The sequence below is a fragment of the Miscanthus floridulus genome, chromosome 18 (assembly GCF_019320115.1).
Source record: "Miscanthus floridulus cultivar M001 chromosome 18, ASM1932011v1, whole genome shotgun sequence".
In the NCBI taxonomy this organism is placed as follows: Eukaryota; Viridiplantae; Streptophyta; class Magnoliopsida; order Poales; family Poaceae; genus Miscanthus; species Miscanthus floridulus.
In genome coordinates, this window is record NC_089597.1 from 55413356 (window position 1) to 55438662 (window position 25307).

Sequence of the window (25307 nt, forward strand, 5' to 3'; positions counted from 1 at the left end):
AATCTGATGCGACACACACGGCAGAAGATTAAAGCACCAAACATATGGAAAGCAGAAAAAAAATGTAATTGATGTTCCTCCAACTGCACCTTCTGGTAGCCACATGAATTAGGTAAAGTAATCTGCTGCTTTTTCACTGGGCAGACGTCGAAAGGGCTCCCCTGCTGGTACACTGTAGCCGCGGCAGAGGCAGGCGCTGAAAGGCTCCCCTGCCGCACTGTAGCCACAGCAGGGGCAGACACCAAAGTCAGCCCTGCTGTCACATCTAATCACTGTAGCAGCATGGTAGCCTGGCATGTCTGTGTACAAGGATTAGATGGGTAGAGTTATATATATAGCTTCCCACTGCAACTCAGTAAAGTTAAGAGAGTTTAGTTTTGCCATCTCCTCTGCAGAGCTCCAGCCAATGTTGGTGCTTGTGTTGTGTGTGTGCGCGCCCTGTTCTCCCTCCCTCTTCTACCTCCAGCCGTAGTGTGTGTGCTCGGCAACGTCGGTGAGTGGTCGGCTCACCCGTGCGGGAGATCTCGAGACCAACAACTGGTATCAGAGCCGTACAAGCGCCATCGTCGGACTAAGCGCTGGCGATGACAGATGGTTTGGTGATGGGTGACAGCAACGTCATCGCTGTGGCTACCCAGCCACGACAAGAGGTCATCGTGCGTATAGTACGGGAGGTCAGCGGCACCAGTTGGCCGATGCTGATTCGCACCAACTATGACGAGTGGGCGGTGACCATGAAGGTCAAGCTCAGAGCCCGATGGCTCTGGAATGCCATTGACAAGGGTACCGACAACGAAGAAGACGACATGTCAGCGTTGGAAGCTATCCTCGCTGCTATGTCAGCGGAGTACAGGGAGCCGTTGGGGGCAAAAAACTCTGCTAAGGAGGCATGGGAGGCCATTGCAGCGACGCGCGTCGGCTCCGACCGTGCAAAGAAGGCGATGAGCCAGCTGCTGAAGCAGGAGTACGTCAACCTCAAGTTCAAGGATGGTGTATCGGTGGAGGACTTCTCCCTTCGCCTGCAGTCGCTCATCAGCAAGCTGAGGAGCCACGACATCACCATCAACGAAGAAGAGGTGGTCTCCAAGTGCCTTCACTCCGTATCGGTGAAGTACATCCAGACTGCTCTCTCCATAGAGACGATGCTAGACTTGTTCACCCTCACTATTGAGGATGTGATAGGCCGTCTGCAGGTGGTGGACGAGCACATGGAGCAGGCCACAACAACGGCGGATAGCGGTAAGTGTTGATGACAGAGGAGGAGTGGGCTGCCCGAAAAAAGTCCAGGGAAGCCTCCTCCAGCCGCGGTGGCGATGGCAAGCACCGCGGCAAGGCTTCTTCGAAGAAGAAGAAGACGGCCAACCCCAATGCCTGCCAGCGCTGCGGAAAGACAGGCCATTGGGCAAAAGAGTGCCCAAATTACAAGTAGGAGAATAAGGCTTAGGTTCATTTAGCATAGGCTGATGAGGATGATGAGGCCACCCTCCTGATGGCGATATTCTGTGCACTGCACGATGTTGAGGCTAAGGAGAAGGGAGAGGTAATGGCAGTGGAAGGGCACGACAAGGCTCTAAAGGCTATGAACCTCGACGAACCGTGCACCCAAGTCCACCTCGGACATGTGGGTGGCGAGCAGGAGCAGCGGTGGTACCTAGACTCTGACGCCAAAAACCACATGACGGGCTCCAAGGAAGCCTTCTTCCAGCTTGACAGCAACGTGACCGGCACGGTGAAGTTCGGTGATGGCCCAAGGGTGGCGATCCGAGGGCACGACACCATCATCTTCAGGTGCCAGAACGGTGAGCACCGCGCGCTGGCGGATGTGTACTACATCCCATAGCTGCGTTTAAGCATCGTCAGCATCGGGCAGCTGGACGAGCGCGGAAGCGAGGTACTGATCGAGAGCGGGATCTTGAAATTTTGGGATCGGCAGTGGTGTCTTCTCGTGAAGGTAAAACGCTCACGTAATCGATTGTACCTGCTCGACTTGAAGGTGGAGCAACAGGTGTGCCTAGCAGCACGGCACACCGAGGAGCCGTGGTTGTGGTATGCCCGGTTCGGCCATCTCAGCTTCGACGTGCTCGGTCGGCTGGAGAAGATGGTCCGAGGGCTGTCCCACATCAAGCACGCAGGCGAGCTGTGTGACAGCTGTCTGGCCGGGAAGCAGAGGCGGCTGTCGTTCTCAAAGGCAGCCAAGTATCATGTGGTGGACACTCTCGAGCTCGTCCACAGCGATCTCTGCGGGTCAATCACGCCAGCCACAAACGGTGGTCAGTGGTACTTTCTCCTACTCGTGGATGATTGCAGTCGCTATATGTGGCTGCAACTCCTGACGAACAAGGACGAGGCGGCGGAGGCGATCAAGAAGTTCAAGGTGCGCGCGGAGACGGAGTGTAACACCCCTGGTATTATGAGCTCGCTAAGCTCTAAGATTATGGCATGAGAGATAGATCTATCAATATAGTGAGTTAGTTACATAAATGCCTATATGTGTTAATAAAAAATTCTAACGCGAAGAGTAGAATAAGTAGTTCTAAACATCAGCACGGAAGAAATTTTTATAAATAAAAATACAATACGACTTGTATATAGTACTTAAATAAAATTCAAAGAATGAGTTTTTGTTGCATTTAAAATGTCGATTAACAAACTTTAGTGCTTCAGCCGTGCTCCCTGCGCACACACGCGGACACGCGGCGCTGGCCAAGCACCGTGCTCAACTTGGCCGTGTGCCCGAGCAAGGCCATGTGCTTAAATCACCTTGCCGTTTTTCTATAGAAAAATAAATAATGAAATACAATAGGAAATACACTTATACGTATCCTTTACCAGCATGCCTTCATGAACCGTTCATCTCTGGATCGACGGTTGATGAGCACTCAGGCCCAGCACCCTTCCCATGCGCCCGACCCACCAAGCACTCACCACCGCCGGTCCATAGATCGCGGACCTGCTGCTATTGTTGCATGCACGATGCAGCTGCGCCTGCATGCCGCATCATCCCAGCTGCCCACGTGCATGCACTACAGGAACGCCTGTGCCTGCATGCTGCACTCCTGCACGCCTGCTTGCCTGCCTACCACTGCCCGCGTGCGCGCCTGCCGCTTGCCTGCTCCACTTGACTAGTTCATTGCCGAGAGGAGCACATCGGCTCTATGCGCGCACAGCGGCGTCGTCCTCGCCGCGCTGTTCCCTCCCATGCCCACGCCACTACCCATGCCACACTGCTCCCTCGCCTCACCCTCTTTATGCGTGCCCTCACGTCCCTCTCTGGCCCTCCCAACCTGCCGAGCTCCGACACTCCCTCCCCCTTGTTCTTGTTGCGCGCCAAGGCCGCCATGGCCGGGGAGGCTCCCGCGGCCATCGCGCGCCATGGCCGGGCCACTGCCGGCTATGCCCAGCCAAGCCACCGCCACCACCGCCTCTGCCTATTCCTCCTCTCCGCCTGGCATACCTTGGCCGAGTCAGAGATCGTCGGAACTGCTTTGGCGTCGGGCTACCGCCGCCTCTACTGTGCGTGCACATGGCCACGCCACCGCGGGCCGCCTCCAGGCGAGCCACGTCCTACCTGGGCACGCGCGCGAGGCTGCCGCGGCCCCCGCGATAGCATCGCTACCTGCGAGCCACCCCTTCGGCCGGCGCACTGCCTCCCCTGCTCGCTGCTCTGCTTCAAGGTGAAGAGGACCTTGGGGTGAGAATAGAAACTTTTCCAAGGTTCCCAATGCAAAACCATGACTCATATAAATAGTGATGCATAGTGTGTGATGTACTACGGGTTGGTTTAGTGAAATCCCAGAGGCTTTAGCGCAAAGTGTTTGTCCTATTAGGCTTTTTCTTTTTCTTTTATGATTAAATTGGCTGAAATTTTAAAAAATCATAGTAATTAGTAGAAAAATCTTAAAAAGGAAAATAAATATGTTTTGGAATCCTTGTGACTAGCTCTATGCAGTAGATATATTATGTCATGTGCTTTAGTATGAAGTTTTTCGTGTAGGTGTAATCTAGCCTTTATGTTTATTTAATAAAGCATGTTGTATTAGTCCAAATGTAGTGAAATTTTTATGGTAGACTAGTGTGGATGTGTTTGTGCTATGGTAAAAGTTTCATATTTAGTGGATGCTTAATTACTGAGTTATTAATTTATCATGTGTCATATGCTTAATTGCAATTAGATCTTGATTATGTTGTAGTAATTAAATTGCTCGTTCGAAAATTTTGATATTCACACAGTAGCTATGTTTAGTTGAGATGTTCCGTCTATAAAACTTTCATCTCCTAGATTTATGTTCGAACCGTCACCGTTTTATTTAATCTTTATGCTTAGTTAAGCAATTAGCTTTAGTATATATTTCACCTTGTGTTTGCAACATGTTTTCTATGCTACTGGTTTTCCATGCTTGACTAGTAAAGGGTGGTTTAGCTATGTTTAGTTATGAATGTGTGTTTAGTAGGTTGAATTGGCTTGTACTTGTGTGTTTTAATATATATAAAAATACAAAGTTGCTTGATGGCGAGTAGCTACCCTAGTCACTCGACGACGTGTTGCTTGTTTTTTAACAATTGTAAATGCTTGTGTGTATGCTTGTTTGACCGAAGCATGCATTTCATCTATGCATATCATAATATGAACGATGATGGATCGTGGAACCAACTGGGTAGCTGGAAAGATGGTGCTATGGATCAGGTCACAAAGATGGAATACTAACTTTTGGTTATATGTTACCCAGGCAAGCCCCGGTGCATAACCCCTACTTTTCTGTACTTTATATTATGTTTGTGCATTAAGTTTTAAGGAGTTGAATGAAACCCACTTGCATATATATATATATATATATACATATATATATATATATATATATATATATATATATATATCCTTATCCTATGAGTTTTACTAGTATGACAGGATCGTGTAGATTGTTATGCTACATGACTCTGGTAGAAGTCGAGTGATTGCATGTCACTCGTGAGAGATAGGAAATATATTATTGTTGTTATTATATTACTATCACATGGAATATATATATATATATACATATATATATATGTATATGTATATGAATGATAATTGGAGACCGAGCGGAATGGTACTTTGGATCTGGACTTGGTTTGGCATTCGAGCGAGGCTCGGATTGCACTTGTTCTGCCTGTGTCGATTAAGGACTGGCTGTTGCATTGGGTTCTAGGCAGGTCACAGACTTATTATCCTGAGCACATACTTGTTTATGGGACTAGGGAAGGCTCGTTACTCTCTTGTCGTGGGTTTTGGCTCTTTTTGAACCGACTGATTGGAGGCGGGGATGGTGGAGGTCTAAGCATCGCACTGAGTCTGGGACTCATGTGTGGGGGCTTAGAGTCCAAGTTTGGACGGGAACCTAGACCCCTTGACAGGAGAGTGGTGGGTTGGTCCTACTTGTGCCTGGGGTAGAAGCGGGGCATGTGTTTCGGGGTACCCGGCTGGGCACATTGATTCGCGAATCACCGAGTAATCCGGTACGACTTGTCTACAGTCTAGCACGGTTGTAAGAACTGGAACATGAAAGATGATAAAATGATTCTAATTGCTTACCACCTACTTGAAAGTAGCACAGGTGCTTACATAGAATGGTTAGTTAATGAACTAATGCTGACTGCTAATAAAATTGAATATAAGGACACACCTTTAGTAATGCTCCTGTAGATGCAATAAATCCACAAGCCAGATAGCCTTGCATATTCCTTGGAGTCTTTTCTTTCCTCCTGACGGGTAAGTCTTACGGAGTACAATCGAGTACTCAGTGTTTGTTCTACCCTGTTGCAGGTGGCAGGAACATGTGGAGCTGACCCTTGTGTGTGGAAACCTCCTGGTGGACTCAGCGAGGATTTCCTTAACGTTGCGGACATAGAGTTTATGTGAAACTTTCACCCAAACTCTTTTACAATGGAAAAACTTATAATCTGTTATGATGTATATAACGGATCATCATGTTAATGTTTAACTTGTCATTAAATGATTTTATTTCCGTTGAAACTCTGATAACATGGTTATTTTCCGCTTTTATAACAATAAATATTATACTATGATGTTGCATGAAAATTGATGTAAGAAATGGCTAAAATGTTGTAAGCTTTATTATCTCATTTGTGATCCTGATGGAAAAATATGGATTTTTGGGTTCTCCCATGGGGTGTGCTCGACAGAACTACATAATTTAGTGTCCTCCCTTGAGTACTTAGTGTCTAATGGAAGACAAGTACTCCTGAGAGGCATTAGATTAGGCGGTTCTACCGCACGGAGAGCGGCAAGAAGTTGCGCGTGCGGCGAACCGATCGCGGTGGTGAATTCACTTCGGTGGAGTTCCCTACGTACTGCGTGGATTAGGGTGTGGTGCGATACCACGCCGCGATGTACTCGCCATAGCAAAATGGCATGGCAGAGCGACGGAACCAGACGGTGGTCAGCATGGCTCGATCCATGATGAAGGCCAAAAGCATGCCGGCAAGGTTCTGGGGTGAGGCGGTGACCACGGTGGTGTTTATCTTCAACTGCGCGCCCACAAAGGCCCTGAAGGGATGCCGTTTGAAGCTTGGTATGGGCGCAAGCCGAGCATGTCCTTCCTTCAGACATTCGGCTGTATTGGCCACGTTAGGAAGATGAAGCCGATCCTCACCAAGCTAGAGGATAGGAGCATACCGATGGTGCTCCTAGGCTATGAGGAAGGTACCAAGGCGTACCGGCTCTATAACCCACACAAAGGCAAGGTGGTTGTCTTGTGCGACATCATGTTCGATGAGAAGGTGGCTTGAGACCGAGATAGTCTAGGCACGGGGGAAGCTGGCGGCTTCACCAACACCTTCGTCGTCGAGCACTTGGTCATCCATGATGGTGGAGACACTGGAGAGGAGGTGCCGACCACTCCAGCAATAGAGCCGAGCACTCCTAGGGCAGTGCCGAGCACTCTAGTAGGGCTGCCAACACTCTAGGAGTGGTGTCGACCACTCTAGAATGGGTGCCGAATGCTCCGATAGTGGAGCCAAGAGGTCTTGCAGTGGTGCCGACCACTCCAAGACTGGAGCTGAGCACTCCTAGGGCGGTGCCAAGAACTTGGGGAGGGGTGCCGAGCACTCTAGGAGTAGTGTCGAGCACTACAGTGGGGGTGTCGAGCACTCCAGGTGCTGTGCCGATCACTTCGGTAGAATAGGGGACTCCATCGACACCGATCGAGTTCGCCTCACCTCCAAGCGACACCGCTAAGTTCGTGGATGCTTTCCACAATGGTGAGGAGGTGCAGTTCCGTTGGCTGGATGACATCATCAATGGTATAGGGTCCTTAGGCCTGGTGGGTCGGCTGCTCAATGACCCAGAGATGCTTCTCATCAGTGCAGAGGAACCACCTACATTCGCGCTAGCGCGATGCTGGAGGAGATAAAGGCGATCAAGGAAAATGAGAGTTGGGAGCTCGTCGATCCACCTCTAGGATGCCCTCCGATCGGTCTGAAGTGGGCGTACAAGGTCAAGCGGGACAAGCGTGGTGCCATTATCAAGCACAAGACGCGCCTCATTGCCCGAGGCTTTGTCCAGCGCGAGGGCATCAACTTCGAGAATGTCTTTGCGCTGGTAGCGCGCATGGAGTCTATCCAACTACTGCTGGCTTTGGCAACAGCGAAGGACTGGTGCGTCCATCACCTGGACATAAAATCGGCCTTCCTCAATGGTGAGCTGGTGGAGACGGTCTTTGTTAGGCAACCTCTGGGTTTTGCCATCTAGGGAGCGGAGCACAGGGTGTTTCGACTGCACAAGGCACTCTACAGGCTATGATCGGCTGAAAGGCCCTAATGGCTAGAGGGGGGTGAATAGCCTAATAAAAATTTCTACAACAACACTTAACAAAATGATTAGACAATTATGAGGTGATGCAAGTGTTGCGCTAGCCTACTCAAAATGCAAGCCACCTACCACAATTCTAGTTTAGATAGTATCTATTCACACAATAGCTATGACACTACTCTATGTTAGTGTGCTCTTAAAGGCTAACTAAAGAGCCACACCAACCAACCAACCAAGCTCTCACAACTAGCTACACTAAGAGCTTGACAACTAGTTTGCGGTAATGTAAAGAGAGTGATCATGAAGGTTATACCGACATGTAGATGGAGGAACCAATCAATCACAAGGATGAATAACATTAAAAACCAATCACCTCAGAATCAATGATGAACACAATGATTTTTTACCGAGGTTCACTTGCTTGCCGACAAGCTAGTCCTCGTTGTGGTGATTCACACACTTGGAGGTTCACGCGCTAATTGGCTTCACACGCCAAACCCTCAATAGGGTGCCACACAACCAACACAAGATGAGGATCACACAAGCCACGAGCAATCCACTAGAGTGCCTTTTGGCTCTCCGTCGGGGAAAGGTCAAGAACCCCTCACAATCACCACGATCGGAGTTGGAGACAATCACCGCTCTCCGCTCGACGATCCTCGCTGCTCCAAGCCATCTAGGTGGCGGCAACCACCAAGGGTAACAAGCGAATCCCACAGCGAAACACGAACACCAAGTGCCTCTAGATGCAATCACTCAAGCAATGCACTTGGATTCTCTCCCAATCTCACAAAGATGATGAATCAATGATGGAGATGAGTGGGAGGGCTTTGGCTAAGCTCACAAGGTTGCTATGTCAATGAAAATGGCCCAAGGTGTGAGCTTCAACCGGCCATGGGGCTTAAATAGAAGACCCCATGAAATAGAGCCATTGTACCCCTTCACTAGGCACAACGCAGGGTGACCGGACGCTCCGGTCCGATCGACCGGACGCTGGCCCTCAGCGTCGGGTCATGTGATTCACGCCACGTGTCCCCTGCTTCAAATGTTGTTCGTCGGATTTCAACGGTCATCTGTTGACCGGACACAGCAGCTCAATGTGACCGGATGCTGAGCCCCAACGTCCGGTCGTTTCTAGTAAGCATCCAGAGACGACTTTCTTCGACCGGACGCGTCTGGTCATGCTTGACCGGGCCCTGCAAGCGTCTCGTCACTCAGTGACTTTTCTCTGCGCTGTCCGACAACACGACCGGACACACCCTGCCAGCGTCCGGTCGCTGAGCGACCCAGCATCCGGTCATTTGACCGACGCCAGCGTCTTCGCTGTTACAACTGACCGGACGCGCCGGTTCCACAGAGACCAGCGTCCGGTGACCTTGTGACCAGCGAGACTAACTCCTTTTCACTTCTAACTTCTTCACCCTTACTCAAATGTGCCAACCACCAAGTGTATCACCTTGTGCACATGTGTTAGCATATTTTCACAAACATTTTCAAGGGTGTTAGCATTCCACTAGATCCTAAATGCACATGCAATAAGTTAGAGCATCTAGTGGCACTTTGATAACCGCATTCCAATACGAGTTTCACCCCTCTTAATAGTACGGCTATCAATCCTAAATCTGATCACAGTCTCTAAGTGTCTTGATCACCAAAACAAAATAGCTCCTATGGTTTATACCTTTGTCTTGAGCTTTTTATTTTTCTCTTTCTTCTTTCCAAGTCCAAGCACTTGATCATCATCATGGTATCATCATCATCATGCTATGATCTTCATTTGCTTCACCACTTGGAGTGTGCTACCTATCTCATGATCACTTGATAAACTAGGTTAGCACTTAGGATTTCATCAATTCACCAAAACCAAACTAGAGCTTTCACCAGCCCCGCAAGCGTGGAACACCAAGCTTGACGCCACGCTGGGCGAGTCTGGGTTCATGTGGTGCGCAAACAAGCACGTGCTCTACACGCGGCGACGGAGGAAGGAGGAGCTCGTCGTCGACGTGTATGTGGACGACTTAATCATCACCGACGCGTGTGCGGAGGACATTGACAGCTTCAAGCACGAGATGGTGGCTCTTTTTTGAATGAGCGATCTCGGCGCGCTCTCCTACTACCTCAGCATTGAGGTGAGACAAGGAAAGGAGGCACTCACGCTCGGTCAGAGCGCGTACGCCTCGAAGCTATTGGAGCAGAGCGGCATGGCTGAGTGCAAGTCGTGCATGACTCCGATGGAGGAGTGGCTGAAGCTGATGAAGGCCAGTACCACAATGAAGGTAGATGCAACACTCTACCGGAGCATCATCGGCGGTCTGCGCTATCTAGTCCATATGAGGCCGGACATTGCGTTCGTCGTGTGCTACGTCAACCGCTTCATATAGGATCCCCGAGAGGATCACTGGGCCACGGTGAAGCGGTTGCTGCGCTATGTCAAGAGACGGTGTATTAGGTGATCGTCTTCCCCAAGACCAGTGAAAGTGGGCTGTAGCTCACTGTGTTCAGCGATGCAGACATGGCGGGGGACATCGACGGACGGCGGAGCACCTCTGGCATGCTCGTCTTCCTCAGGTCGGCTCCAATCTCATGGTTGTCGCTGAAACAGAAGGTGGTGGCGCTGTCCACGTGCGAGGCAGAGTATGTGGTGGCAGCCACAACGGCGTGCCAAGCTGTGTGGTTATGCCGGCTGCTGGGCGAGCTGACCGGTGTGGAAGCTCACCCACCAGCATTGATGGTGGACAACCAGCCCGTTATCGCCCTCACGAAGAATCCGGTTCTCCATGACCGAAGCAAGCACATTGACGTCAAGTTGCACTTTCTCAGGGACTGTGTCGACGGAGGGCAGATCGTCATCGAGTTCGTTGAAACTGGTCGGCAACTTACGAACGTCCTCACCAAGCCGCTCGGCCGTCTTCGGTTCACGGAGCTGGAGAAGATGGTCAACATGGTGGAGGTTCTAGGGTTAGCGGCAGGATTAGGGGAAGAATTGTAAAGTAATCTGCTGCTCTCCCTCTTTAAACGCGGCAGGGGCCGAAAGGGCTCCCCTGCTGCTGCACTGTAGTCACGGTAGGGGCAGGCGCCGAAAGGCTCCCCTGCCGCACTGTAGCCACAGCAGGAGCAGGTGCCAAAGTCAGCCCTGCTATCACATCTAGTCACTACAGCATGGCAGCCTGACATGTCTGTATACTAGGATTAGATGGGTAGAGTTGTATATATAGCTTCCCACTGCAACTTAATAAAGTTGAGAGTTTAGTTTTGCCATCTCTTCTGTAGAGCACCGGCCAACGCTGGTGCTTTTGTTGTGTGTGTATGCGCTCTGTTCTCCCTCCCTCTTCTATCTCTAGCCATAGTGTGTCTGCTCGGCAACGACGGTGAGCGGTCGGTTTACCCGTACAGGAGATCACGGGACCAACAAATTGCCTGATAGTGCAACGAGTGCATCTGCTGCTACGGTGACAGTGAAACCAGCATCAACAACTTGACGGGCTGTTCGGTTGATATTAAAGCTGGCTGATAAGCCGGCTAAAGCTGTTTTGTTATGAGAGAAAAATACTGTAGATTCTAGCTGATAAGTCGGCTGATAAATTCAAACGAACAGGCAGAATGGGCATGCATTTTCTTGTTTGCTCCACATCACTGGGCAGATGAGTAATACTTGGCATCATGTTGTCTGCCAAACAACCAGTAAAGAGGTTTTATACTTCAAAGTGCCGACATGATAAATGCAGCTAACTGACGTAAAAAGATCAGGCAGCATACTTAGGGTAGAATCTTTTTGCCCTTCAGTTGTCGAAATTGCAGTATTCGTGCACAGTCAATGCTTCTTGTTCTTGCCCCCATATTGAATCCTTGAGACTCATGAAACTTTAGTTTCTCACTTGATTTGGGAGTAGCAAGGCCTTTTTGTACTCTAGTTGGCAATACAGAGATGTGGATCTTATGTGAATTTTATTTTGGATAGTCTGAAGCATTGTACCTTGTACTTGGACTTGAGCCATCTTACTGGTATTTGATACACGAAATTCAGGCCCCATACTTTTTGGTATAAAGAGATAGCAGGGTGCTTTACTTCTTCCACAGGATTTCCAGAGCATGCTTGCTGACTGGAAGTATGGTAAAGGTAATGGATTTTAGGCCTGTTTGGTTGCATTACGGTTGCTATCCTATCATCCGCTCAATCATATATGCTCGGACAGAAGCATGTTTGCATATGTTGTTTTCACTGTTCCAGCCCGACTCCACTCATTCAAGGGCGCATAATGGTTGGCTGTTTCATAGTATAAATATCATTAGATTAATTATAAAATATATTCATAATAAATTTATTTAGATACATGATTGTTGATGCTATTTTTATATAAATTTAAGTTAAACTTAAAAGTTGAGATGGATGCAGTATAAGATCAGTAAGACTTCAAAGCTGAATGTGAACTAAGAGTGTTTGGTTGATTACGTCCATGTTCCAAAAGCCTAACGTTGCAAATCTGAGTAATTGATAAAGACGCTGCCTCTCGATTGTTCGGCTTAATTGGATCGCTCGAGAGTGCCCATATGTCCATCTTGTCTCCCTTCATTATCCTCTGGTAAGCGAGGAGATGAGATCTCTTAGTTGATCGCTTCTGTTTGCGTGGCGATTGAAATTTTGGAGAGGACTCATCGATCAATCGTGCTGCAGGAACCGATCGAGTATACTAGTAGTAGGCGGCACTTTACAGGTACCGGTAGTCCGTAGTCGGTGGATGTCTGTCTCCGTCACCAGGCTGCCGCAGTCGCCCCGATTGATCCACGTGGGATCATGTGCCATGTGGCAGGAACGACGTGTCATCATCTCAGTAGTGGGTGCGATGATAAGTTTGCTTGATTCAGAACATGCCCGTGCTAACGCCACGGTTTCATATCAAAGATGCACATTAAAACAATCAAATAACGACACTTTTTCATAGTTTGTCTCGCAATTGTATATGACCATGTGGTAGCAGACTATTATTTACTCACAAATGGATTGCAGAACTGAAACAAATGGAACTTATAAGAACCAGCACAAATGGTTTTCACTTTGAATGATGCACAGGGAATTAAAAAAAATCAAAAATCAAATTGACAAGTATGATCTTTCGATAGGCAGTTTAACAGAATCAGTCGCTAGACGACCAAGCAAAACAAATCATCATCACACAAGCAAGAACATCACAAAGGACAGACCGATTAGTGATTTTACCTTGTAAAGGGGTGGCGGCTCTTCATACAGTAGGCTACAGAGGGTCGGCTCAATTTGCTGCACGTTGGATAGAGAAGGGCAGCGCTGCTTCTTGGATGATGGAGCAAGGCGTAGCTACTTCTCCGCGTCCAAGGTCTGGAATACATGCCTCTTACTTTTCTTACTTGCTGCAGTGCATGAAGAAATTCTACTCCCTCTTGGCATGTCCATACAGCCCAATCATCACTAATGAGGACCAAAGAAGATATCGATGAGCAAAATATTCAAAACCACAAAATGACATCAATGAGCTATATTGAGTAAAACGGCAAATTACAAGAAGCTTCAAAAGTGTAATAGTAGCATAACCCAAACTGATGTCATGTAAAAACTGAAAAAAGAAGAAAAAAAACATAGAGCTGAAAAGTTCTGGTTAGCCGTCTTCATATTAAAAACCACACAGCTCCACACATAATCCAATAATTAGAATAACGTCAAATTCCATTTTCATAGCAACATTAGTGAAGCCTTGAAGTGCATACAATTTAGCAAAATATAGCAGTGCCAGCAGGACCAACCAACCAAATATTAAATGCCTATAGTCAGAGCTATTTAGGGGAAGCAATACATGTGCTTGTATTTAACAGGAGGTGGAAAGCTACTCTTAGCAAGCCAGACATTAACAGGCACTGTCGACAGGTCAAACTCTGTATGTAAACCAGAGAGCACAATTGATATTTATTGCTTGGATTAACAGTAAAAGCATATCAAAATTCCTAATTCTTTGATCATGTGTTTTTATATTTGTTCCGCACATGCACGCCGTGAGAAGGTCGACCGACGTGGCGGGCGAGACGGCTGGCCGCCTCCTTCCTCGCGGCTGGCCCAGCTAGGGCACAGATTGGGTTCAAGCGCCCTGGTGTTCCCTGGAGGCACGCCCGGCTAGAGCCCGGTGGCCTGGCGCCCAGCACCTTGGCGGCCTGTCCTCTCCTACAACGCCGCCACGGAGCCGTGGCAGCAGTCAAAGAGGTTGAAGAGGCCAACGTCCTCCTCTTCCTCCTTCTTGGCCTCCTCCGTGGCTTCGGTAGCGGCAGCGGCAGGAGCGGCGACCACGACGGCGGCGGCGCACATCATCCTTGGTCAGGAGCACGGGGACCAGGGTCGGGAGCACGGCGGCCCCCTCCTCGGTAGCCGCGGCGCCCTCCGTGCCTAGGCACGCCATCAGGTACGCGACCGTCGCGCCGCCCACGAATTGTGGCGGGTTTTGTTTTTCCAGGAAAATGCATAGGCTGAAGTAGGAATCGAACTCGGACGTGCGGGATGTGGGGAGGAGCGAGGGCGCGACGTCGGCGTGCGGGGTGTGGATGCGTGAGAAGCCTAGCATCCTACATCAAATCGTGGCCATCAGATTTGATTTAGGTGTTTTATTAGCCCTTGATTTTAATGGAGATGAATTCCTGTGTGCATTTTTCTAGGTGCATAATGGTTGGAAGCTCTCAGCGGAGGACGTTTTCTAGGGGGGCCTAGTATAATTTTGATTAGTCCATTATAGTAGAGATAATTGGTCAATATTTACACAGCATTCATGTTTTATCATACAGTTAGGAATAATTGGTCAATATTTAGACAGCTCAAGTCAAAACAGAACATGGTGGCCGAACAGAGAAGAAAAAACATCGCAATGCATAGCAATAAATGAACCATATACAGATTAGGGAGATTGGTAGATTACCTAATTTAGGCGAGGATTACATGCTGAAATGAGCCATAGGGAAAGATCTTGATTAGAATGTTCTGAACCTTGAACTGGGACTGTAGGGAAAAGTTGCTATAAGAGCAGGCAGGTTTGTTTTCCATCAACCTTGGACCCTTCTCAAATGTCCACACATGGCAGTACACATCTTAAAGCAAGATCCTCGTCAGCTTTGCCCTTCCATTTGTTCCAATTCAGTTCACCCTCAACCATGTATATGCTGCTGCTCAACAGAGCCTGTCACAATCCTTTAGGAAAGGTTTCACTCGATTGAGCTCCATCCCTGTTTGAGTTTTTTGTTGGGCACTGTGAAGCCACACAAATACCTTTCTCCATAAGGATCAAACTCTTATGCCCATCGTCATCCATCTCAGTTACCACCAGAAGGAAATACGTGTTATCAAAAGATTGTTTCATAAAGAATGAAAATGTAAATTTGAACTAACTGATATCATTTCACCAGACCTGATGTATCACTATAAGTAAATTGGTCTTTTTGGAAGGAATCATAGCAAACTCTGGTCCTATGTAAAGCTGACGACTGAAGTAAAACGAAAAAAATTCATAGCTAGTCCAAATATGTGGCCACAGTTATTATCAGAACAAAGAACGATAAAGAAAAAACATATTTGGGTTCTAAACTCTTGACTTCTTTTTCATGATAAGGACATTAACTTTTTTTGAGAAAAAATCTCTAAGATGGTGCAATGCCATATTGTATCATATGCATTGGTCAGAAAGAAACTCCAAGCCCAAGGGATATTTCAAGATAACCTCTTAAGTTCTATAATAGGTACATCCATTAGGGACCCACCGTAACCTAATTCTAGTTATAATGTGGTGTACAGTGTCACAAGTAAAATTAAAACAGAGTTCATGAGCACAATGGCATCCCTGTGTATCATAAGATTATTATGGAAAAAATACAGGGAAACTAAACCTAGCATAGGAAGACATGATGATGGACTGATGGAAGCAATCTTTTGAATGCCATTTGAAAGTCAGCACAAATCCCACATAAGTGCCTGAAGAACACATGTACTGGAATGAGAAAAGAAGATAGTAACGTGGTGTGGAAGCACTAATCACATATTCAACAGCACTACCATGCATTCATATGCTTGCTTGTTGGTAACAAAAAAAAATTGAAGGCAAATTGTTGGTAACAAAATGAAGAGGAAAGTAATAATGAGAAATTGGAGAGAGAATGCCTGATCCGCATTAGCACATTGTACTATTTTGCAGAGGAAACCTGAGCTAAAAATCATCACAAGTGCAGTATGTATATCTTCTCAATGTCCTAGAAGAGATAAAATATTTGTTTCTAATGCAATAACCTGAAGCGTACCCAATAACTATTTTCCTTGGTTTTCTTCCTTCCCTGATGGTGACTACAGAATCCTGTAAACTTTTAGGTAAACTTTGGCGAATCCAAAATCCATTCCGCGGTACTAACTGATTCAGTTCAACAGAACCATTATGCAGAAGACTAAATGCATATCATGATACACAACACAAAGACTGAAAGAAAGCAGCGAGGGGATCGGGACCTTACTGTAGATTCACACAAGCACACAGCAGCACAACAAGAAGGAGGTTTGGAGGCCATTTAACGCACTTGCAATGCATAAGATTAATGAACCTGGCAGTGAACTGATCATATGGTGTCAACATGTCATTGGTAACACCTGTCCATTGTATGGATGAGAACTCTGTGAACATATGTGTATCCATGTCTGAGATTGCAAGCACCACATTAGGAAAACAGGCAGCAAGCAAGAAACAAACACAACACATGACCTCAGGCAGATGTATTTTTTGGATAATACTGTGGACAGCCTACAACATGTCATATAAACTGGTGCAACTGTGATCAGTCTAATAACTGATAAAACCAAAATTGTAAGCACTCACAAACTTGGTAATATTTTTTGTAAGCAACCTTATCCAATAGCAGCAGTATGCTTGAAAGTTGGTGAAGGCAACATAATTGTACAATTCCCTGATGCTATCCACTGAACCACAGGAGATATATAACTGAGAAATAATCACTGAGTCGATGAAATACAAAATAACAGTGGGAGCACAGAAAGGAAAGAAATGTTAAACCAAACCTCACCATGTCAATGCTCCTAATTCTGCTTGTAGAGGTAGAAGGTGTGATGAGTGCAGGACAGCGGTCACTGAATCACATGCTACAGACGAAAATGGGCCTCACCGAGGAGGAGGAAAGGCATCAAGGAACCACCTAAATAACCTGCAGTCGAGCAGGACCCAGGGCATCATCTTCATGAAACCATGGTACCCATAGCCTGAAAAAAAGGAATCACCTAGGTTAAACACCACAAACGCTTAAGCTTAAGCCTGCATGAATCAAACTGGATTCATCATATAACTACAGCAAATGGTACGGTAACTTCCCTGCAAAGCGAATAGAACTGAGTATAGAGAAAATGAACTGGTACACCGAAGGGACATATCGCCGAACACCTAGGATTCAAGAGCAGACAAAACTATGAAGTGTGAATATACATCGAGACCGAGATCGCGTAGGAGGGGACACGAACCTCAGCGTGAAGATGTCGGCGAGGTAGTCGAGGACGGCGGCGAGGTAGTCGAGGACGACGGTGAGGCATTCGAGGACGGCGGCGAGGTAGTCGAGAACGGCGGTGAGGTAGTCGAGAGAACGGCGGTGAGGCATTCGAGGACGGCGTCGAGGTAGACTCGGCGGATCCCCATGCTTGCTGGAGTAGATGAGGATGAGGGCGGCATCTAGTCGTCGCTTCCGCACCGAGGCCCGCCGCGCCCCCAAGCGCCTGCGTGTCGCCACCTATCCGTACTGCCCCGCGCGCGCAGCAGCCGGCAAGGCAAGGACGGCCGACGCATCGGGCCACGTAGCCGCCGCCGAACCGGGCAGCGCAGGCGCCGCGTGAAACAAAGAGGAGACGAAAGCGGGGTGGATGCGGAGGCAGCGAGGCGCGCGCGCGTGGGGGTGGAGGAGCCGCGTCTGTGGGAGAGGAGAAAATTGGAAATTTGCCCTCATTGCAGGTGGGTTTCGCCCAAATGCTCTTAAGTTTGTGGGTTTCGCTGAAATGTTTTTATGAAACGAGTCCAACACGTTATAATACCATTTTGAGATTTAAATGCACTTTTAATATTTTTTATCCAAAACTTTAGCCTGAACTGACCATTTTACCCCTGAGCTCATTCACCCGTCGTCTACGGTACCGATAAAAATATCTCCTCCTCTCTCTATCCCCTCACTTCTCTTCCCCTCTTCCTCTCTCCCGTTCTCTCTCCGTCTCGACCGATGTCCCCGGCTGGCCGCGTCCCCGGCTGGCAGCACGCCCCGGCGGCCGCACCTCCGGCGGGCTGCGCCCGGTGGGCACGCGCTCCGGTGGCCGCACCCCGGCGGCCGCACCTCGTCTCTACCCCGACGAACGCGCCCTATCTCGTGTCCCCGGCAGCCGCGCTCCGACGGCCGCGCCCCCGGCGGTCTGCACCCCGGCGAGCCGCGCTCCCATCGGCCACGACCCCGATGTCTGCGGCAGGATTCAAGAGATTTGTGATTTTATTTTCGCAGCTTTGCGTTCTTGTGTTTTCTGTGTTTTTCTCCTTTCCTGTTCATCCTTCAATTGGTCGATTTAAGGGCGTTTTTGTTCGTTCTTTTTGAGTCGATTCGAGCAAGGATATGTGCTGATCAAATCCCCCAAGTGATTCAACTAATTTGGTACGAGCTCGTAGATCGATCCAATTTTCGGTTTAGGGTTAAAACCCCCGTTCTTGCCCAAAATCTTGCATTTCCTAGAGTTTAAGATGAAATTGGGTGATGATCTCTTAGAGTATGCTCCCTTGTGATGGTCTGTGCAATGTTTGGGAGCGGTTCGTTTTGATTTTGACCGGTTTCGTCGATTTTTGTGCTCGCCCCTTCTCTGTTCGTGCGCTCGTGTTCGTTCTGTTCTTGCGTTCGAGCTCCAGATGGCCGCATCGGTGTGGGCTTCGTTGGTCACCGATGCAGTTAGGCTCAGCGCCTAGCAATGCCCCGCCGAAGCCTCTGTAGCTGCTTTAAGCGCCCCTCCGCCGTGCCCCTGCAGTCGCGTTAGGCAGAGTGCCGACCGGTGGCTTCTTTGCGTTCGTCGGTCTCCTGTGCTCCGGCCCCGAGCAAACCAACACAGCAGCATGCTCGCCCTTGGTGAGTTGGTGCGCTGCTCGCCGAGCCGGAGCCCAGCACTGAGCGCATCAGCACCGTGCGTGCTTGCACCGAGCTGTGCTCGCTCCTGGGCTCCTGGCCGTGCGTGGCCTTCTTGGTTCCTGTGCTTGTGTTCGTTCAATAGCAGGTTGGAGAGCAGCCCCTCCGTTGCTGTGCGTAAATTTCTGACGGGCGGCGGTGGCCGGCGTCGGGCTCCCGCCCGAACACCGGTCGAGACGGAGAAGTTGACGTGACCGTGAGAAGCGGAGTGGATAACATAGAAGGAGACAGGGGTAAAACGATCACGTCTGGTCGGAAAGATGGGGTTAGAAATTTATAAAGTTGGAAAAAACACGAAATGGCAAAATAGCGTGAAACACAGTTTTTATAAGGGCATTCTGGCGAAGCCCACAAATTTAAGTGCATTGTAGCGAAACCCACTCCCCGTAAGGGCAAAACTCCGATTTTCTCGTGGGAGAGGGAGGGGCGTGCGAGATGCGGTGAGGAGCGAGGGCGCGGCGTCGGCGTGGGGGTGTGGATGCGTGAGAAGCCTGCCATCCCACGTCCAACTGTGTCCACCGGACTTGATTTAGGTGTTTTATTAGCTATTAATTTTAATAGAGATGAATTTTTGTGTATATTTTTCTAAATACATAATGATCGAAAACTTTCAATGATTGACGCTTTTCAGAAGGACCTAGCATAATTTTGATGGATCCATTATAGTAGAGATTTAACAGTTTGTTTAAAGTCAAAAGCCTTTTTAATAACCTAGATTGACGAATGTAGCCAACCGCTTTCATGTGCATACAATCGCAAGGCATGCATGCGACTAATGATGAAGCTATAGAAATATGATTTTTATTTTTTTAGAGAGACCAACAGTATAGTTTTGTCTTAAAATTTAGTCAAATTCAACAAATTTCTTCTTTATTTTTTATTATTAAGCCAGAAAGGCTCGGCGGCCGTTCACAACATCCACGTTAGCAAAATATTTTTACACCGTCTGATCCTCTTTTTACGGTTCTCCTTACCATAGGCGGTCCACGCGTCATATCCTAACTGCTTTTTGAGGAGAAAAATATCTTCGTCCTCCAAACCTCTCCACCGCTGCCTCTGCCTCAGGCCTCAGCGCCCTCTGACCTCCGCCTCGGCTTCTCCTTCGCGCGGCCCTCCGCCTCTCCCCCGCGTGCCCCCTCCTCCGTCGCCCCCTCGCTCCCTCCCTCGATCTCCACTCTCCCAGCGCTCGTGAATGACTCCTCCACTTCTCCCTCCCGTCGTCGACACCACTTCCCTCTCTCTCCTTTCTTCTCGTAGGGCACGGCAGCGGCGGCGGCTCCCTTGGCGCGCACGGCCGCCTGCCTCCCATCCTCCTCCCCCTCGCTGCCCTCGTCGAGCTGGGAGTCGGCGGTGGTGGACGTTCCCTGCACGAGCCCAGATCCGGGCCACTGCCCAATCGCCCGCTCAAGGGTTTCCTCCGCCCTTGTCGCCCAGCACCAGGTGTTGGGAGTTGCAGCGCTCGCCGCTGCCTCTTCCTCGCCTAGCCTCTTCATGATGATAGCTCCGCGACCGGACCAGTGGTTCCACGACCGACCAGCGACTCCACGAACCTAAACAAGTTGGATCTCCCGTGCTGTTGCCCATTCTTAAGTCTCTTGCCCCATCGCCTCTTGCCTTCACGACCTCCTCCTACTTTCTTGCTTGCAGGTCTACACACATCAACAGTCGGGGGAAGAGGACCAGCGGATCTCCTGCACTGGCTCCGTTCTAGTTTTGCTGGTACTTGCATCTTCATTTTTTCTATTTCCTTCCCGATTTCTTGGGGTCATCTAATTATAGTCTAAAAAATGTATATAAATATTAGGAAATAGTAGGTGCTGTTAGGATCAAATGTCCGATTTTGTTGATTCTAGCACCCACTCTATGTTTATATAAGTTGACAGTTCTGAGTGGTCACTGAGCACTTAGAGCTGCAACTTCAGTGGGTCTATGGAGATTCATGATGGTTACAAAGTTTGTTTTCAATTGTCGCCTAAAGCGTTACATTGCGTTAACCAAGATTGAGCACCATTCTGTAGCAACCGCCCTGTCGTCCCGCGGCAGTCGGCTACCCCACAGATAAGCTTCGCTTTTACACGCCGCCAATGTCGCCATTAGCGAAGTCCTTTCGGATCCAAAGACTTTGGCATTCCTTCTCTTCCAGATGTGCCAACAGCATAGGAGAAGGAAGGTACTGAAGTATTTGCTTGGTATGTGTTCAGGTGGTGATATCTCCTTGAGTGCCTGCACCAGCCAGTCTTGCTGTGTTGGAACCTGCACCGCATTCCAAAACTGCTGTGCGCTTGGGCAGCCAAATAGGATATGAACAGATGTCTCTTCTGGTACCTGACAGGTTTCACAGATGGTGTTGTCCACAATGTTCTTCTTCATCAGTGTTGTGTTGCATTTGATTCTTTCCTGGGACAGCAGCCATGCGAAAAACTTAACCCGCGACGGCGCCTTGTTTTGCCAGATGAACTTTGCCCAAGCGTCCAGGGTGGAGTGCTCATTCTTCAAAGCTGCGTACATCATACCAGCGTTCAGTTCCCCATTGGCCTTCATCATCGGGCTGCTCCTCTGATCTCTACCATCTATCAGATTATGCTGCGCCATGATCTGTGATACTTGGTGCAGCTGCGTTGTTGCCTCTGCTGATTGCCGTCTAGTTAGTGATTGCTGCAGTTGGCCGGCATAAGCTTGGTGGACCGTGATTTCCTTACTTGTGCAGTGAGAGAACATCTCTGGAAATCTATCAGCAAGGCTATCATTCCCATCCCAAACGTCAAACTAGAAGGACGTTGTAGTTCCATCCGCAATCTTGGCTGTTGTGATTGCACGGTACAGAGGCAGCAGTGCATGCATGGTGTCCCAATGGTTTCCATGTAGATTTCCAGTGAGGGAGGCAACACAAGCATTTTGCCGAACCCATCTTGCCCACGATGATGCATTATTGGAGTGCAGCCTGTGAATCATCTTCACTAGCAAGCAGGTGTTTTGTAGCCCGAGATCCTTGAGTCCCAGACTGCCCATTTCCTTTGTATCACAAACGTGAGTCCATGCATGCCACCATGCTGCTGCCGCTTGTAGAGGCGCCGTTGCCGGACCAGAGGAAGGATCTTCTGCTGCGGTCTACTTGGTCAATGACGCCCGGAGCAATTTCTAGTGCAGCCATTCAACTGACTATCAAGCACAGAGTTGACCAATGTTGCACGGCCCATTTTGTTGAGCAGAGATGACTGCCAGCTTGTGAGGTATCTGTCACACTTAGCAATGTTTGGAGCAAAGGCAGATAGCTGCAGCTTGCCATTTGTGAGCGGCAGACCAAGGTATGTCTGAGGGAACCCCTCTCTTCTATAGCCCAGTGCCGAGATGCAGTCCCTGACCGTGTCCCCATTCATGTGGATCGGCACCGCAGTGCTCTTGGTGTAGTTTATTTGTAGCCCAGTGGCATCGGCGAACTGATCTAGTATGATTCTCAGATTCTGAACATCAGCAAGTTCTCCTCTTACTATAATCAGTGTGTAAATCTGCGTACTGCAGCACAGGGCAACTTGAGTAATCCACTATTGGGTGTCTTATAAGTCCGGAGTGCCTGATCAGAACCTGAAGAACATCGGCCACCAAGATGAAGAGATATGGCGACATTGGATCCCCTTGTCGCAATCCTTGCCTGCAGTCCATCCATGGTCCGGGACATCCATTTACAAGAACATCTGTGCGGGAGGATTGCATGGATTGCATCCACCTTCGCTAGACACTGTTGAATCCTCTTGCTTGTAAGACCATGTCCAGCGCGTCCCAGTTCACTATGTCAAAGGCCTTGGCAAAGTCAAGTTTGATGATAAGAGACGGCACTTTTCTCTTGTGACAGCATTGCACAAGTTCCATGGCGTATACAAAGTTCTCAGTGATGGACCTTCCTCTAATGAACCCTGTCTGATCCAGGTCAGCAAGATTGTTGATTTGTAACTAAGTCTTGTTGTTAGTATCTTGGTGAGAATTTTGACACTACAATTTTGCAGACAAATTGGTCTGAAGGCATCTACCGTGTTTGCATCTGGCTTCTTAGGGATCAACACCATGTATGATCTGTTAATTCTCTGTAACTGAACACTCTCGTCATGAAATGCTGATAGGAACTGCATAACATCTGGTTTTATAGTTTGCCATGTGGCCTTGTAGAATCCGGGGCCGATGCCATCAGGACCCGAAGCACTAGCCCGGTTCATGCATTTTACTGCAGCCCTTGCCTCATCTTCAGTAAATGGCACTGTCAAGCATGTCTGTTGCCTTTGTTAATTCTTGATACAGCTGTTTACAGTCAAACTGCCAGTTGCTCTGTCCCGCTGTACCCATGATGGATCTAAAATGTTCAGTGAGCGCTTGCACCTTGGCTGAGTGACTGGTGACTTGTACCTCATTGACAGCAATGCTTCTAATGTTGTTTCTTCGCATTTGTGCCATTGCATGTGCATGGAAGAAGGCCATGTTGCTGTCCCCTTGACTACTCTGAATTTTGCCCGTTGCTTCCAGTATGCGGCCGCTGGCGAAGCTCGAGAGCCAATCTGTCATAGCTCTGCTGGCGCACCTGAATTTCATGCACAGAAAGACAGCGATCTTCCTCCATAGTGTCAAAAAGTAAGATGATGAATTTACAGTTTTGGATGATAGCTAGAGGCGCCCTGTTACGCCTGGCCCATACCTTTGCCGCCGCTCTGGTTGACATCAACCGAGCAGCGAGGTTACCTACAGCATCGATGCACGTAGGACCTTGGAGCCATGCCAAGAGTACAGATGGGAGGAAGTTGGCGTTCAGCAAACCAGGCATTTTCGAATCTGAAGATATTGGACTTGGGGATGTTGGTGGAAAGGGTGGCCATGATCGGGACATGGTCAGATGTCGGTCTTGTGAGTCGAAGCGGATTAGAGGACGGAAAGAGCTGTCCGAGCTGCACATTGTGGAAGACCATATCAAGGCGCGCAAGAGTTGGGACCTCACGTTTGTTGGATCAATTATAGTGACAGCCAGTAAGTGGTAGCTCCAGGAGTCCCATGGCACAGATAGTGTCATTAAACGCAGTGATCAGAGAGTTGTTATTGATGGCTGTATTTTTGTCTGAGCGAGAGCGAACCAAGTTGAAGTCCCCAGCGAGGAGCCATGGACCAGTGAAAGTCGGAGCAAGTTCAAGGAGCTGTGCCAGGAAAGTGCAGGAGTGTCTGTGATCTGAGGGAGCGTACACATTTGTAACCGAGAACTGGTGCTCAGACAGAGAGGAGAGTGTTGTGGTGAGGCAGTAGGAGGTGGGGATCGAGCTTGTGGATAGAGAGAAGAGGTTGGAGTCCTAGGCCGTTAACATGCCACCACGAGCACCAACAGCGCTAGAGGTAACAAATGAAGTCAAATTTGGGGGGAGGAAGGTTGCCGCTTTGAACCGATCGCAATCGGCAAGCTTTGTTTCTTGAAGGCAAACGATGGAAGGGTTAGCTTGTCTAAGTGCATCGCGTACGATCCGTGCATCTATCGGGGTCGCCAAGTCCACGTACGTTCCATGACAGCACAAAAAAGTTTTTTGACCCAAACGACATTACAAATTTAAACACACCAAGACTCCACGCAAACCATGAGCGCAGTGGAGTCCGAACCATAACTAACAAGCACAAAGATCTGAAGGGAGTCACCGAAGGGCGACAAGCCACCAGACCAGGACGTAATGACAGAGATAAAAAACAGGGGTAACAAAGGGTTTAACGAGGGACACAGGAGCCAACTAAACATGGTAACTAGACCTGACATACTCCCTCCGTCCAGGAAAAAAACGAAATTCTAGCTTTGAACCTGGACACGATATGTGTCCAGGTTCAAAGCTAGAATTGTGTTTTTTTCTGGACAGAGGGAGTACCTCAACACCAGCGTGGTATGCCAGGATCAACCAGCACGGCAAAACAGCATCATATATGAGTCGGCGACACCGCATCCACAGTAGCAGAAGTGGAGCAACCCAGCCCAGCAGAGACAAGCTTGCGCAGGTCGGGTAAAGGAATGGCCAGCTTGTTCCTGGAGACCAGACCACGGCGTTGGACATGTTGTTTAAGAGCCGGGGAGCAAGCAGAGAGAGCGTTCTCTAGGGCCGCCTTCTTGACTGCCTTGTCAGTCATGTCCGCATATTTCCCCTTTTCTTTGGCTGCAAGACGAGTACTGTGGCGCCTGATAACGACCGGCGCAGCAACGTTCCGGTGGCGGCAAGCGGCAGGTGCAACGGCGGTGGCAGCAAAAGGCGCAATGGCGACCGGCGGTGCAGGTAAGCTAAGCTGGTCTGGTGAAACA

At 48.8% G+C, this 25307-nt stretch overlaps 2 long non-coding RNA genes across 12 annotated transcripts; one reads left to right on the forward strand and one right to left on the reverse strand.

Moving 5' to 3' along the window:
- Positions 1-11716: 11716 nt before the first annotated feature.
- On the reverse strand, positions 11717-17784 carry LOC136520990 (uncharacterized). Of its 5 annotated transcripts, none has more exons than XR_010775466.1 (4): positions 17322-17784; positions 14734-17244; positions 13023-13247; positions 11717-12071 (listed from the first exon to the last, which is right to left on the reverse strand). It is a non-coding gene; the product is annotated as an uncharacterized lncRNA (long non-coding RNA). The 5 variants fall into 5 exon arrangements; XR_010775464.1 differs by lacking the exon at positions 11717-12071 and having other exon boundaries at positions 12815-13247; positions 14734-16769; positions 16874-17244; XR_010775465.1 differs by lacking the exon at positions 11717-12071 and having other exon boundaries at positions 12815-13247; positions 14734-16791; positions 16874-17244.
- Positions 17785-20053: 2269 nt separating this feature from the next.
- LOC136521984 (uncharacterized) lies at positions 20054-24405 on the forward strand. 7 transcript variants are annotated; one of them, XR_010775743.1, is made up of 4 exons: positions 20054-20722; positions 21205-22308; positions 22523-22927; positions 23005-24405. It is a non-coding gene; the product is annotated as an uncharacterized lncRNA (long non-coding RNA). The 7 variants fall into 7 exon arrangements; XR_010775739.1 differs by having other exon boundaries at positions 21205-21335; positions 21456-22927; positions 23005-24403; XR_010775740.1 differs by having other exon boundaries at positions 21205-21324; positions 21456-22927; positions 23005-24403.
- The last annotated feature ends 902 nt before the right edge of the window (positions 24406-25307 follow it).